The sequence below is a fragment of the Manacus candei genome, unplaced genomic scaffold (assembly GCF_025592945.1).
Source record: "Manacus candei isolate 608988 ecotype Guabito, Panama unplaced genomic scaffold, ASM2559294v1 h1tg000007l, whole genome shotgun sequence".
In the NCBI taxonomy this organism is placed as follows: domain Eukaryota; kingdom Metazoa; phylum Chordata; class Aves; order Passeriformes; family Pipridae; genus Manacus; species Manacus candei.
Window position 1 is genome coordinate 1,262,737 of NW_026138055.1, and position 16,544 is coordinate 1,279,280.

Sequence of the window (16,544 nt, forward strand, 5' to 3'; positions counted from 1 at the left end):
TGCCCCAGGCTTATCTGAAGGCAGAAGACTGAGCATGTATTGGAGATAAGTCACTCTTCCAGTTCATTTTTTTGAAAAATCAACTTCCAGTTGATTTTTTTTTTTTAAACAGAGTTTTAAAAGCAAGATCCCTCAGCTACAGACTCTAACAGTGCTGTCGTATAGATGTTGAGAGGCTTAAGGGCATGAGTACTTGAGAAAATGAGAGTATTGTGCAATTAGAGGAAGGAGAATGAAAGCTGGGTTTTTTCCTTTGTACCAAAATTTGTCATATACCTTCCTAAAAAAAAATTTACTTGCAGTATTGAGGTAAATCAGGTCATGTCCATGTTGAAAGTAAGTTCTGTATAATTCTTTTTTTCCTTATTTTTATATTCATTTTCATATGTTTGCTAATGCAAAAATACAAAAAAAAAGACTAACTTTTCTCTGAATGAAGAAGATAAAAATGATTAAAATACAAACCCCCCCACTTTTTATGGATATGGAGACTGGGTTTATATCATGAGAAATGTAGTAGTTTGAATTCTTTCTCTATTTATACCTATCAAAACTAAAGGCAGTAAAAAAAATTGACTGTGGAAACAGTTAAGAACATTTTGTTCACCAAATTTAATTTCCATATATCTGATCAAATGGAAATGTTTTGACATTCAGAAATCAAAATATTTTCCCCTAGCTTGTTGAATCAAAAATCAAATTTTGGCTTAGCTAAGCAGTAATTTCTTTAACCTAGCAATGTTGCTATTTTACCATACACCATTGGTAGTTATCTTTTAAATCTCAAATTTCTTCATACCCTTTCTCTCTTGGACATGATAGATGGATTACGTTTCCCAGGATGCACTGTGATCATGTAACTCCTAACATCAGCTCAAACAAATTGTAAACATTGATGTACAATGGGATGCACTTTCCAATAAGGAAGGCATCTTCCATGCAATCAGGATTTTGTCTGATGACATTAACAGGAGTATGTAATTTCACAGAGATTTCTTGCAGAAATTTCTTTTGTGGATTCATCAGTGTTGGAGACACCAGGAAGAAAGCATTTCTTTGACCTTATTTCAGTTTCTGTCCTTGGCTTATACCAATCACAGATAGAATAAACCAATAAGAGATTATTATTTTTTACTTCAAAAAAACAACATTGTTTTCTGTTTATTTTTGTGTCCACAGCTGCCTCAATATGCACTGTTATATGTAACAATTTTACTTTGTAGTATGATTCTGCTAAAGAGACTGCATGAAGATATAATTTTGCCCATAGCATTTGATCTTTTTCTGCATTCAAACATCAAGGTTTTCTTAAAATCTCTTTACTTGTTCACTGTAGCACTGCAGATAAATAGAGTTCTTGAATGCTCAGCATTCAGAGTTGGTTATTTCCCTATTTTGCCTGTGTCTCCTCATTGCCTTCAGGTGGTTATTTGGGCTGAAGTTGAACCTGAGTGTATTAATATCACATTGCAAGGCTATAAAGATTACCAAAATTATGAGTCAGCTCATAAGCTCAGAAGTAACATAAGTGCACCAATCTACTGTGACAGATTTATACTGCTGTATTGCCCAGTGCCCTGGTTTGGGCCGGGATAGAGTTAATTTTTTTCTTAATAGGTGGTACAGTGCTGTGCTTTGGATTTAGTAAGAGAATAATGTTGACAACACACTGAGGTTTTGTTGCTAAGTAGTGCTTACCCTAAGTCAAGGACTTTTCAATTTCCTATGCTCTGAGAGTGAGGAGGTGCTTAAAATTTGCTTATAAGCCATATTGTTCATTAGCAATTTTTTGAAAAGTCTTAGTTGTAGTTCTCATGAAATTCAGACTCTAGATTTGATTCTACTAAGAACAATTTATTTTATGAAACTCTGTTTTCAGACTTCACCTTTTTCCACAACCACACAGAGAAATCGGCATCAAATCACTCATCTGAAACTGGACCAACTCCTTCCTACATTTGTCTTTTCCAAAGAGGGATTATTTTTAGTCTTTTACTCTGCTTGATGACACCGATTTTCTCTCACTGGAGACTGGTCAGATGTTTTCACAGTTGAAGGAGGTCATTGCATTGTCTCAGGATAAGATCTTCTTAAATTAACTCATTTAGATACTTTATTAAGTTTTGCACCTCATTTTCATCCAAACACTTTTGCAAGACAACAAAACAGACAGTTCATGGAACCTGTTATGGTTGGTACTAAGCTACTTATATTCCAAAGAATCCTTTTACTTTTTCTCCTGTCCTCTCCCTTCTATTTTTCTTTCTTCTCACCTTCCTTCCTTTCACCTTCCTTTCTCCTCTTTTTCTCCTCCTTTCTTCTTTTCTTTTCTAAGAAATAAACCCACTACCTGATGTTCGTATTTTTTTAATAACTCATTCGGGTTAAGAGCCAGAACTTCTGCTTGTTTGGGAGCTCCTTGGTCTTACTCTTCTACTGTGTTACCCAGATCACAGTGTCATCTGTTTAGGTCTTAGCATGTCTCTCATCAGAGAAAAATGGTTGTATTTTCTGGTGAAACACCTATGGTGCAAAGTATAACCCAATGACAACTGGGGGTAACTGTCTCCCAAAGGAGGTGTTGGAGGTGCATAAACATACCCTCTGTTTGTCTAAGAATCACTGCCAGAAGCCTGCTGAGGCATCAAGAGTAGAAAAATATTTGGAATAAGCCATCTCCTCCAGAATTTCTCTCCTTGTAGGTAGTGGAAAATGTTTCCTTTTTACATATTTATTTAGTTCTTTTGAGTATGTTCCTGGGAAAAGGGTCTGTCTTCTTTCAACTCTAACAAAAAAATGTACTAATTCTGTTGAACCTTTTATTCATACTCTCCTTTCAAAGTATTAAACCTTCCCAGTTCCTTCATCTTGTCTTGTCCTTAGGCAAAGAAATGTACTTTTCAACTGCAGTAGGTTGGATCTCTAAATTCAGTTTTTAATTTTGTGGTGAGATTCCTACAAAGATGTTGCAAACCTCTACTTTATTCTCTCTCATCAACAAGGTGACATGGTGAAGTGCTTGATGTATTTCTAAACCAGCATTTTTTTCATTTTTTTTTTCATTTCTTTCTTATTTGTCCACACTTTCCATTCAAACACTTTCTTTCAAGCTCACCATTGGAAGACTGATCTTGTACTGTATTAATAATACTGTTTCTGGTACAGATGTTCACTGCATCTGTGAAAAAGGTAAGACTAAGAAATAACCCATTTACTTTCACAATGACAACCTGGGGATTTCTGTAGCAAAATTACATGCTGCTGTTCCATTGAACCAGCAGCATTTTGTCATCCTTTCTGTCCATTTGTAACGTTTCAATATTGCTTGCCCTGCCAAAATACTGTATTCCAGTTGAGTGTCATGACATAAGGGGTTCAGTGAACCATGGTTTTTGAGAACTCCAGCTTGAAACTCTGTGCACCTTTTTACTTCATCTCTCCCATGGTCTCAACCCTCCATCATCTTCATACTGCTAGAGTTCATGCTGTCTCTAGAGGCTTTCATGTGCACAGGATACAATCTCTGCCTGCAAAGTTCCAACTGCTTTCCCAAAATTAATTCACACCACCACTGTGCTTTCTGTGATGCTCTTCCTCATCTCCACATCTGGCCACTTTTCAGAGGCTCAATTTGTTTTCCAGACTTACAAGTTGAATTCATTAAAATAGAAACAGTTTCTTTTTTTTTTAAATAATTATTTCTTTTCAAATATTGATCCGTCATATCTTAATTTTCTGCAGAATACTGTATTCCTCAAAGAAACACACTACAGTTAAACATTTAGCCCTCTGCACTTCAATTAAATGTAAGCTTTGAATGTAGGAATTATCATTTATAGAACTACTGTTTTTCTTTTTGCTGGCTTCTGCTGCTCACAAACACACCCAGGAGTAATGTTTAAATATTTTCCAGTTGTTCTGGGAGCTCATTTTTTCCACCACTCTGAACAGTTCATTTTTCTTTCTGCTTTTGAGAGCTGTTCAATAATCACTCAAAGTCAAAGAGTCTGACAGGTGGCCTTCACTCTCTCTGAGCTGATTCATCAATTTGATCCATCAGCTTTAACGGATTGATATTGTGCAACACCAATTTCTACACAATAATATATGGAATTTTACTAGATCATTCCTGAGTCTTTTTAGGACACTGTTCTCCTTAGAGAGGGAAAAAAAAATCCACCTTCATAGTAGCAATAGGGATAAAACCACAGACTAACTTGCTTTCCAGAGCATAGGAAGCCATCACTTCTAACTTCCTCCTAATGTTAGATAATTAATACTGCAGAAGATGCCCCCTCTGACACTTGAGATGCTTGAAGGCCACAAGGAAGTCTCTGTGAACTAAGCTCACACATGACAGTTAAGGAAATAGGTTTGCCCGATGTCTCATCTGAGGAGGAGAAAGAGATATCTATATACATTTTTTTGGTTTTACTAAGGTGCTGATGGTATACAAGGAAGAAAAGAAAAATGAGTCAGTACTATGCATGATATTACTAGAAACGAAAACAAAACCTACCAAGCCATAAGAGTGATAGTAGATATGGCTGTCAGGTGGGGACTGAACTTTAATCTACATATTGACCAGGTTATAAATCTCATTACTGGATGATGAACTGCACCTGTTGGGCTTGAGGTTTTGAAAAGTTAGAAAGAAAGGGGATATATCCTTCATCTTATTGGTACTGACATCAAAGGCTTTTCACTTTCTGGTCACCTTTGTAAATATAGCCTTAATGAGCAGTGGGTTGTTTCCTTCCCAGGGTAAAAATGTTTTCAAAATTAGAAACATTATTGTAGTGGTTGTGATTTTAAATTCTAGGACAGGCCAAGAGTCACAGAGATTTCAGAAAAAATCCTTCTTTTTATTCCTAAAGATGGATTGTATCATTAAAATATCTTCAGTTTACCCATATACCTGAGTATTTTGCTGATTAAGCAGCACAATTCTACTGATGATATCCAAAATTCTTCATTTTTACAAGCTATCTGAGAAGAAAGGTCTTTTTACCCTCTCTCTGAGTTCCTTTCAAAACTCAATATACCAGCCTAGATCAACATACAACTGATGGGAATTAAATTTACATTTTAAAGATGTAAAATGTGGTGCAGGGAAATACTACATACTTCCTCTTCACAGGTACAAGTCATGTAAAATGTGCTGTCAAATCTAAAACATTTTCAATGTATGTTTTATGTATTTTTTAAGTAAAGTATTTGCTGTATTTAATGAATTTTTTATTTTACTGGTGTCATCTTTCCTGTTCTTTTTTAATTTCTTATTACTCCTTTACTGTCCAGAAAAATTGCAGCAACAAATATTATCCTTTTCATGTATTGTTTTTATTCCAGAAACTTTGATTTGAAGTCAATCTCATTGTCTATTCTACTGTATTATCTTTTTAAGGACTTTATATCCCTATAGCATAATTCAATGAACTCTTACTTTTTCCTGAGTACTTTTTCATTCCTTTCATTTACTTAAGAAGGCAGCTTTTTAACAGTAGATACCCCTGTAGTTGATAAGGCACTAATAGATGATGATAAAAATACAGCATTAATAAGCAAAAGGGAGGAAATGAGGGGATAAAGGAGGTAAGCAAGGAGGACTAGATGAAGAGAGAAAGGAAGGAAGGAAGGAAGGAAGGAAGGGGGGGGGGAGGGGAGAAGGCTATTTTTGTCATCTGTACTCTCTGTGGTGGGTCAGTGATGTATACCTAAATCCACACCTGCATGTGACCATAATCAAAAATAAATTCATTGTTCTCAGCAGAATGAGTTCAACACCACGCATGAACATATGCCTCTCTCAGAAAACTAGTGACAGGATGAGAGGAAATGGCCTCAAGCCAATCCAGGGGAGGTTTAGGTTGGACATCAGCAAGAATTTCTTCATTGAAAGGATGGATAAGCATTGGAATGGCCTGTCCAGGGAAGTGGTGGAATCACCATCCTGAAAGTAACTGGATGTGGCACTTAGTGTTATGGTTTAGTTGGCATAAAATCATAGAACTGTAGAATCACCAAGGCTGGAAGAGACCTTTAAAATCATCAAGTCCAACCATCAACCTAGCACTACCACTGTAACCCCTAAACCATTAAACCATATCATCCAGTGTCAGATCCAGATGCCTCCCTGGGCAACCTATTCCAATGCCTGACCAGCCTAACAGTGAAAAATTCTAACATCTAATCTGAATCACCCCTGTTTCAGCTTAACATTTCCTCTTGTTCTCAAATGGACCTGATGGTGTTCAGTCAAATGGATATGGTGGTGTTGGGTCAAACATTGGACTTAATGATCTTGCAGGTTTTTTCTAACTGATTCTGTGATTCTATGGTTCTATGATATTATCAATTAGGATTAAAAAAAAAGTATCAATCTTATAAATACGATGAGAGGTTTTTTTGTTGTTGTTATTGTATTGCTGAAGAAGGAAATGTGTTTTCTAAAATCCACATTAGTAAGAGTTATGTGTTTGCAACTGAAATTCAGTTTTGAAGAAATGTGACTGTGATGGAACATAAATCAGCACAAGAGAAGTGTGTTTATTCAGAATACTAACTTGTCCCTATTATTTCACAAAGCAAATAGGAGTCCTGCTGTAAACATCTTACATATGGAATGGTTATTTCCTCACTTGTCTATGGATACACACTTTTATGCACTGATTCCTGTCAAAATCAAGGAGGTTCCAAATCTGAAGTTTTGGTTAAAACTTATTTCCAATATTAGTGCATTTTTCTTAGTAAAATCATGTTGTGTTTTTTTTAATCACACAGTCAGAAAGAACGGTGTTGGCCACATGCATGCTACCCCTTATTGGCCCTGCCTACGTTTGATGATGTCCCAGGGACTAGATTGACATCACAACATGATTCCAGTTTTAAGTATCAAATCATGTGGTCATAGTCTCACATTGGGCACTGAATTCCTTCTGTATAGAGCTTTGATTTTGGGGACTGAGGGTTTGAAAATCAGTCCATGACATCTATTGAAATTATGCCTCTCTGGATAATAATGGGTTGCAGACAGTTGCCACTTAAGCTAAAACTTCTTATGTAATGGGTTCAGTGAAGATGGAGCATTTTGTTTTATTTTTGTACATGACTGTCCAATTTTCTCTGCTATAAACAATGTAATGATTCATTATGTCAATCACTCAAATGAAACCAAACCTCTTTAAAACTAAGATAAGGTATAAACTCTGAAAACAGGTTAAGGTTAATCTTTCAACAGCAGCTAGGGCTCAGAAAAAAAAAAAGGAACATCCTGTTGTTCAGATAATACTAAGTTCAGATGTTATTTAGTAACAGAAAGAAAACTTTCAGAAGTTAATTTTTTTTAAGGTTCTTTACAAACATGTAAGTACTTAGTTGGCAAGAATGAAGATTTCTGAATTATACTTTTTAGCATAACCCCCCCCACAACAACACAACAATTATGACATACTTTAATGAAAAAGGAAGTGTTTCCTAGAGACATGACTAAGGGTCACTTTATCTGCAAGAATGAATTGGTTGACCACAATGGAGTTATGTTAATCAACCTGATATGCGGACTTGTCTCAATTCTAAAGCCACCTCTTTGTTGCCATTTGATGTTCTCAGACACTACTGCTGACTGCTCCACATATTGCCTTTCTATTCCTCAACCTTTCACCATCTTTCCCCTTGTATCCAGTATGTCTTACTTTTCATTGCTACAATTGCACTTAAAGAATTTTATTTTCTAGTGTTATTCTTTCATTTCTGCTTCCTATTTTCTGTTTCAGCATAATACCTATACACCACACACACAGGGCTTTACTGTAGGGCTTCCTGAAATAATCCTCTGCCCATTTCCTAAGCTCATGATGCAACGTTTGTGCTGTTTCCTAGTCTAGTGAGACTTCAGGCCTAAAATGTTCAGATGTTAAATTCAGATAAGATGTATTCCCCTGTAATGGTAAAGATTTGGTGTGCAGGGAATGTTCATGTAGTTGAGTAACTCAGGATTATGGTCAAGGTGTAGAGGTGGGCAAAAAAGCAATAAGTAACATAATGAAGGAAGAGAACGGAGAACAGTATCAAAATATCCTAACAGTACTATAGTAATGCAAACAATGGTGTGTTCTCAACAGTAACAACAATAATAATAGAAGAAAACAGAGCAATTATTCAGTTCCTGTGGTTCCCACTCAGAGAACATGTAGTGGAAGGTAAGAAGGATCAGAGAAACACAGGTCAGAGCCAGACTGTAATTGTGTGCTTTGCAGAGGAGATAAGAAGAGCTAAGATAAAGGCACACAATCCAATTACAAACACCAGGAAAGATGAAAATCACTGAGGATCTACTTTGCTGGCAGTACCAGAAGACATTTGGAGGGTGCCTGTGTTTGAAATCCATTCCTGACACAGTGCCATCCAAACGTATTTTCGACTCCTTGGCTATCAAGGACATTTTTACGGTGATGGGAGATAATACATGGATCTTACAGGAGATTTGCACCCTTTTCAGCTAGCAATTGAAGCTCAAAGAAGATAACCCACCAAGGAAAAAATTATACTAGATGTCGAGGTCTATTTAATCTTGCTTTCAATGAACTTGAAAGTTGGCAAAATATCTGAGTGTAATACCTAATCTAACTAAATAAATACAAGTAATAAACATCATCCACAGGTAGCTTTGGACACCTCTGGTTTAAGTCTATTTATTTATGTACCTTCTGGTTTTGCTTATCTCCTGGATATCCTATTCCAGTTGGACTGTGACAGTATCACAGTTGCTTTTTACAAAGATATAAAAGAAGACTTCTTTCCTTGACTGAGCTGATGATCTGAATATAGCCAAAAGACACTGAAACAGGCAGACACAATATAAAAATACAGAAAGGATGCAATTTATATATTTGCCAAAATTTGGACATCTTAAGTAATTTCATATACTAGAGTATCTTGTCTTATTTCCAGCTGCCACATCAAAAGGTTAAGAACCACTTTTCTGTAATACATCATAACTGCCATTCCTTCAGGAACATAGGGAAACTCAGATAGCATCAGGCACTCATCTAATTAAACATTTAGATCTCCACAGACTGTGATGGAAACTTAGACATTTAGATGACCTGCAGATACCCATATCACAGACAAGAAAGTTTTGAAATGATCCAAACTTTCATGCTTAAGCATGTGAGCTAAGAATTTTCCTTCATAGGAAGGTAATTCTATAGCTTCTTCTGATAGATTCTAGCATATCTTTCTGAATCACCTGACATTGCTGGGGAAAGAATGTAGCAGTTTCTGTAAGTCTATTTTATATTCTATAAAAAACCATCTTTCAGTCTGAGTACTAATTCATGAGGCATGATTCTAGTGAGTCTAGAAAATAAGTCTCAAAGATTCAATTATGTTCACACATAGAATTTTCTCTCAACAGGCTTACATAGATAGACATTTGTTTTTCTGTATGTTAAGTAAAATAATTACTGATGCACCCAAGTAAGAGTATAGAATATAGATTAAGGAAAAATGTGGAGTGTAGAATGCGGTTACTTGGTAATGGATGGTAAAGTTTAAAACAGGTAAAGTTTAGAATGTAAAACTCCAAGTCTTTGAAATGGCAACTGTGCTCCGAAATTCAGGTTAACATTTTTATTATTCAGTTTTATTGGATTAATATCAAACCTAATGTTGAATTTCAGTTACCTGAGATTTATGTTGGGAAAGTGTTTGAAATTTTCCCATCACTTTGTGCTTTGGTAAAAAATTATTCTGAAATGAAATCATACACGGTCTTACCAGCTCTTAGCTGAGTCGGTGCTGGAAACTTTGAGCTTTTAATCACTGCTCTGGACATCTAACTCAGCCAAAGCACGAAAGTAGGATTAGATTGAAACACCAAATGGTCAGCAGTCAAACAGACCACAAGCAGGCTACTTTGGATGGGATTTTCCCCATTTCTTTAGAGTTGAGAGAGAGAAGATGGTGATGGTCAGGAGAGAGTAGCTCCAGAAAGCTAGAATGTGTATTATGTTTGTATGAGGACCTGGATGACACTATGTATTTTATAAAGTAGAATATAAGGGGAAAAATATCTGAGGAGTGGAAAGGTGGTGTTCAAAAAGGAATGGAACAGATAATTTAGGAATGTGATGCTCAAATATTCACATACCTAAAGATGTTCAGAAATGCAGACAGTAGCTTTCATGAAAAGAAATTAAGACACCACTTGCAACAGAAAGGTTTATTTGACAAACAAATTTGCTGTAGTGGAGAATAAAAAAGACACAAACAGAAAATTTCTGGCAAAGAAAAACAGAAATTTAACTAATTCCAGGGAAAAAGGGTGATGAGTACAGTTGGTTTTGTTTGTACTTGAGAAATAAAATAGGCCAAGGATAATTTTCTGGGTCAGAGTCCAAGGGTCGTAGCACAGTCCATGTCCATCAAGTTAAATTCTCTCATGTCACCAAAGTGCTCACGTGCAATATGTGTGCTGAGAATGGTTCCTGACTGGAGAGAAGTCTGAAGCAGTGCCTGTGCATTATTTGAGAAAGTGCTTGCCAGGCTGGCCTAAAACCGTGCTGTTGACTCTGCTATTTAGCTGTGAGAAAAACTAAGGCCCACTTGCCATAGTTCTGTTTAGTTTGCTAGCATAGGTGTAGCCTGGGAGAGTAGAGTCCAAGGAGACACGAAGATAATATCCAAAGAACTGCAATGGAATGCCATGACCTAAGGACCGAAGAAAAGCAGGGAGGAAAAATGCTGGGATTCCTCTCAACTCCAGGACAGGTCAGACCTAAAAGCCTGAGAAGTACTTCACCAAGAATTAGTTAATAAGCCATCAAAGGCATTATATTTTGTCATCAAAATATATGCAGTGAACAAAAGTATGCAATGCTAGCTATAAGTAAGATTATGAGATATGAATGTGAGGAAGCCTGAAAAGCTTTCTATTAATTTTTAGGCAGGATCTAGCTGCTGGTCTAGCTGATCCTGCTTCTTCTACTGAAGTAGGTCTAGATTATGGTAGTTTAAGGAAAATAGTCAAGAAAGTGGTGTTATTTCCAGTGATTCCTCTTGTGGAATTTCAGAAATTTTTAACTTCAAAGGAGGAGGATAAACATTTAACAGGGGAAGGAAAATAGGTAGATTACTGATTATTATTCCCAGGAAACTGAGAAATGATCACCCAACAACTAGCATTTATGAAAAGAGAACAGTTCTTGGGGGAAAAAAGATCAAATTCAGAGTATGATCTTAGACATGTGGAAGAAGAATGTAATTTCTTTAGTGCAATGTTACTTTGGAATTTCCATATTAAACAAGAGGACAAAACCTGAAATGAAGAACTCCAAGCCTAACTGAATATATCAGTATGTCAGAAAAATACTATTAAATAAGCAAAACATTAGCAATGATTAAGAAAAATGAGCATATCAGCAAAAAACTTAGATCTTGGAAGGGTTAAGGGAGACCTGCCAAAACCCAGAGGGAATGTATGAATGCTGCAAGGAAAAACGTAAAGCAAAGCAAGGATAGGAAATAAGGAGTTGATAGAAAGATACTGTTAAGCTTGGTCTGAGAATTAAATTGATAACAAACTCAATTCTCGCTATCAAAGCTTGGGGCACACGCAGGAACAGAATTGCTGCAACACTTTCCAGTGATAGAGGGTGGTACTTTGCAATGACACTGCCATCAGAGATGGGGAGCAACTCAGCACATACAGTGAATCTAAAACTTTGACTGAATCCTGTCATATCTTTCTGTGGATCTGGGATATAGCCAACACAGAAGAGATCAGCAGGTCACCCAGGAAGGAACTAAATAATCTTAAGAATTAGAACTTTAGGAATAGCATCGGTGTCTGCAGTACAAAGGGAAAGGCAATTCATTCAGGAACAGATAGAGGGAACTGAAAGTATTGTACTAGTGGTAAGGATGTATTACTCATTAGAATATAGGAGTAATTACTGATTATTTTACCTGGTACTGCTGGAATTTCAAGTAAAACATTCTAAGCACTTCTTTATATTCAGCAAACAAGAACTCAAACTAGATGGGAATGGAAGGACTACCCAAACCAATAAGGAAACAAAAAGTCTTTTTTTTCAAGACGAGAAAAAACAGCCTGACAATTCTGTCCTAGAAAAGTCTGAGAGGGTTATGACTGATCCCTGTAAATCCATAGGAAGAGAGAAAACCACACAAGCTTAAGGGTTATGATGTTACAGGCCCAAAATAAAGCAGCCAATGGTGCATCAAGGCCGAAGACTGGAAATTATACATCAGTCTATGAGCCTTTGCAGAAGAATAGTGGTATTTAAGGAACCAAAACTACACATTTTGAGAGCCTCGTTTAATACATTTATGACCAAGATAAAAAACCCACAATTGCTTGTGACAGGAGGTAAAACTATGATCCTAAGGATTTCAATAGTCCTTTCCAGTTTTCTGCTTCAGAAATGCTGCAGAACTTTGCTGACCAGCAATGAATTAAGAGAAAGATGAAAATACACACTGGTCACTCCTTAGACTAAAACTACAGAGTTCTTACAGAAAAATTTTTCTGTTTGCGTACATTTACGCCTAAGGTTAAACATTACACTGAAAGGTAAAGCCCCTCATTGCAACATCAGATGGTAGTTTTCCTCACACACTAATGGGTTTAAAAAAAAAAAAAGACAAAAAATTAACTAAAAACCTACACCAAAGATGTCAGGAATGCTTCTAAAATAAGAACCGCATCAATGACTGACAATTATGCAGAAAAACACAGATTAGTAATGTCTTCTGACATAAAAGTGCTCAGGTCCAGTATTGCACTTCCTGTATTTTCTTATTAGATACATGACTATGTCAGGGAATGCACAAACATAGAGGAAGATAAAAAGCAAGACCTTCAAAGACACCAAGAACCACTTATGAATGGAAATTGTGTGCCTAAGTGGTATCACCCCTTTGTGTATAGATTCCATAATTTCTGCAATTAAGGGTGTACATAGGATTACCACCATATACAAAAATACATGAAATCGTAATAAATCTGGGACTTCTGCCAAAGCAACTGCTCTACAATTGGATAAATTTTTTTTTCTGAGAAATTATTTCCCTTAAAATCTTTAGTCAAATCTTGCCTTGACTAAATACATTTGCCTCATTGTACCTGCAACAAAAATAAATGCTTTTATAATGCAAAAGAATATTAAAACAAACCTGTTCTTCCACAGTGACTGGAAATGGTAGAAAACAGCAGTTCTCAATGAGGTATCTAGTTTAGTGTGACAATGTTATTCTTCCAAATTATCTGATGCACGCAAGTCAGCCTGCTCCCAAAAGCTCTGCCTGTATAAAACACAGTTTTTATTAAACATTTCATTTTATTAATTAATGTAGAGGAATGATGTTTAACACAATTTCCTCTAAACTATTTAATAAGTAAGTGGTGAGCAGGATTTAAAGAGACTTATTCCCATGGATGTAAATTACAACATTGTCAGAAGCCACCCATGATCATCCCAACTCCCTTCAGCAGGAGATTTGGCCACCTCTCTTGACACTCACACCTTGCCAGGTCCCATTTTACCTTTCACTGGCTTTTATCTCAAAATGCTCGTAAAACTTTTTTCCCTTCACTGGGGCTTTTCATTAAGAAAACCAACTTTTTTAATCACTGCTTATTAGAATATAATTTACACCATTCTATGGCAAGAAAAGAATTAGAAGGAATATAAGGTATTTCAATGAACTGTTGAATGACAGCAAAATTCACTAAACTCTCTTCGAACTTTAATTTATTTTTCTGTTCTAATTTGTGAAATGTGATGGCCAGGCAAATAAAGCATTAAATGTTGAATGTTGATACTTTACTGGTATAAAGTAGTGACTATTCTCATATTTGTGTATATGTGTGTGTGTGTGTGTATGTCTATTAATCTATTATGCTGTCATTACTCATGAAAATTTTTATGAATATTTTAAAGATTTCTTTCCACTGGCTTACAGTTAGCTACTTATATAACCAAGGAATGAATTCCAAGTGATGTGGGGGGAAAACACGTACATTGTGTTTCACTAGCACAGGCATAAATTCAACAGTGAAAAAGTCATTATGTCATAAACACAGTTAAAAGAGAGACATTCTTAAATTACGTACTTATTGGTTTCGATATAGACAGTCATAAAAGTTAATGACAGAAAAGATCTGAGTGAAGATGTTGAAAGGACAATGATTAAGATGAGGTTGTTAACTGCTAAATATGATTGCCTATTTAAACAATTAAAATAAGCACCACGAAAATTTTTTTTGTCAGAACCTGGTAGCCCACATTAAATCTTAAAAAGTTGATTGAAAAGTTAATTGAATGAAAATCAGCCTACTAGTTTTCAATACTTTATACAGACTTGGGAGTCTAACTTTTTAAAAAACGTTTGGCGCTGTTAGGGTAAATGTTGAATGACTTCTTCACTTTTCGTGGTAACTTCTATTCTTTTTTAGGGGTGCATTTTAAAAGGAACTGGTGAGCTGCTTCGTGTTCACTAATGTATTTGGAGAACTGTGGAATAAATCAGTTCTCAGAGTTCTAAGCCACAATGGTGAAATTTCCTCAAGTATCTGAAATTGCTTAAAGGTAATAATTCTTGACATACCATTTCACTGCATGCAAAATGTTTGCCGTGTGTTTACTGGGAATTCATCTGAAACCCTGGAGCGAGGCACTGGCTTAGAACAACTGCTTCTTGGACAGAGCAGTAGCTGCTTCCATGGAAGCAAGCTTTTCCTAGAAAACAAGAGTGCCATCAAGAATGCTTTGTCTTAGAATATGCATTCATTTTAGCACAATGTATTTCTGCAATTACAGACATTAAAGAAATACACAGCATTAATTATTTCTGCATCAGTAAAGCTGCTAAGATAATAATTTCCTAGCATCTTGCTACAATCCAAGTACCAGTTTCGGGTTTTAACAGTAAAATAAAAGGAAGGGCAATTTGAGATTTTTCTCAATCATGATAACAAAGCAGCAAAAACCACTTTCGGAGCTGGATGAATGATTGGCAGCAAAGGTACTCTGAGCTCTGCCTTGCTCTGGCTCTGCTTGAGAGCAGAACCACTATTACTGAGTTCAAGATCACCTCCATGCACTGTAGTCCTTGCTACACAGACACTTGCCAAGCCAAGCTCAGTCTGACTGAGGAAGGGGTCAAGGAGCAAAGTGCATTACATAAAAAGAAGAAAGATCAAAGTAAAGAAACGCAGCATAAACTTGTTAACCTAACAGAAAATCAAGGCATTAAAAAAGAAGAAACTACACAAATAATATTTTGATATTAGGGAGCTTGCCATGTTATGGTTGACTGACAGAATCTGTTTTACTAGTTAAATAAGAACTAGACCTGATGGAAAAAACTTGAAGGGATATCAAGGCAGGCTCCATTACAGATGACACACTCTCATCACCCTTATATAACACCACTTCCTTGTTCCATAAGTAGATAAGGATATTTTGTGCCCTAAAAAACTCCCAAAAGGATAACTAAGTGCCTTATTATGGTTCTTCACCTACTAACTTTTGTCAAATGCACGGCAAGCCTAACTAAAGTCTCTGCACATTGTTAAGTTTCTGAATTATGGGGTTGTCATTTGACAAAAGCACAACCTGAGGACAGAGAAAAATCAAAGCCAATAAGTGTGACCAGATTCTTTGTTTATTTAATTAGTTTCCTCAGTCCCATGCGTCCTTGTGGTCCTCTGCTAAAGGTTAACCTGGGAGGGTATTTTCCTACTGAAGTGTGGGTATTTTATTTTCAACTACTTGAAACTTCCTAGGCTTGTAGAGGGACATCTTGCACCAGAAGATTCCACATTATAGCAAGACACTTTGCTAAATAGTGTATAGCAAGGCACTATACTAAAACACCTCCACTTTGCTATGGCTTTGTTTTCTTTTGATTTGCCACCTCAGGCAATATTTTAATGGCATTTAGCTATCGGTAGGTATGGAATTAAAGCAGGATTATTTTCACCTAATTTGGGATATCTATAATTTATATTTGTCACCTAAATTATTCTGACCAAACATTTATAACAGAAATACATGTATTTCATCTGGAACCTAGGTTCCTCTCATAGCTAATGTGAGAAACTCATCTTCTCCTATAGCTAAATCAAAAAAAGAGCAGGTGACTTGTGCTAAATATGCCTATTTATTTCCACTGAACATTAAGCTCTCTTGGACAGCTGGTTCAGATTTTAATGCTACACACTAAATATTTATAAGATGCACTCTCCCAGATTTCAAAGTATAACAATATTTTATAAAGTCTCAGAACATGCTTATTTTCTCATTTTGGTGTCTAAGAATTTTTACAGTCTATCGCTTAGGAGCTTTAAGTATTGCTGAAATTGAATGAGATTATAAATACCTTAATTATCTAGGAATTATTTAATCTAACTTTGTACATCTAACCCAGTGTACCTTTGTTGAATCACTTAAATAGACCTTAATCACTCAAAATAAGCACTGCTTGTATCAAGGGCAGTGAATTCACTGCAAACA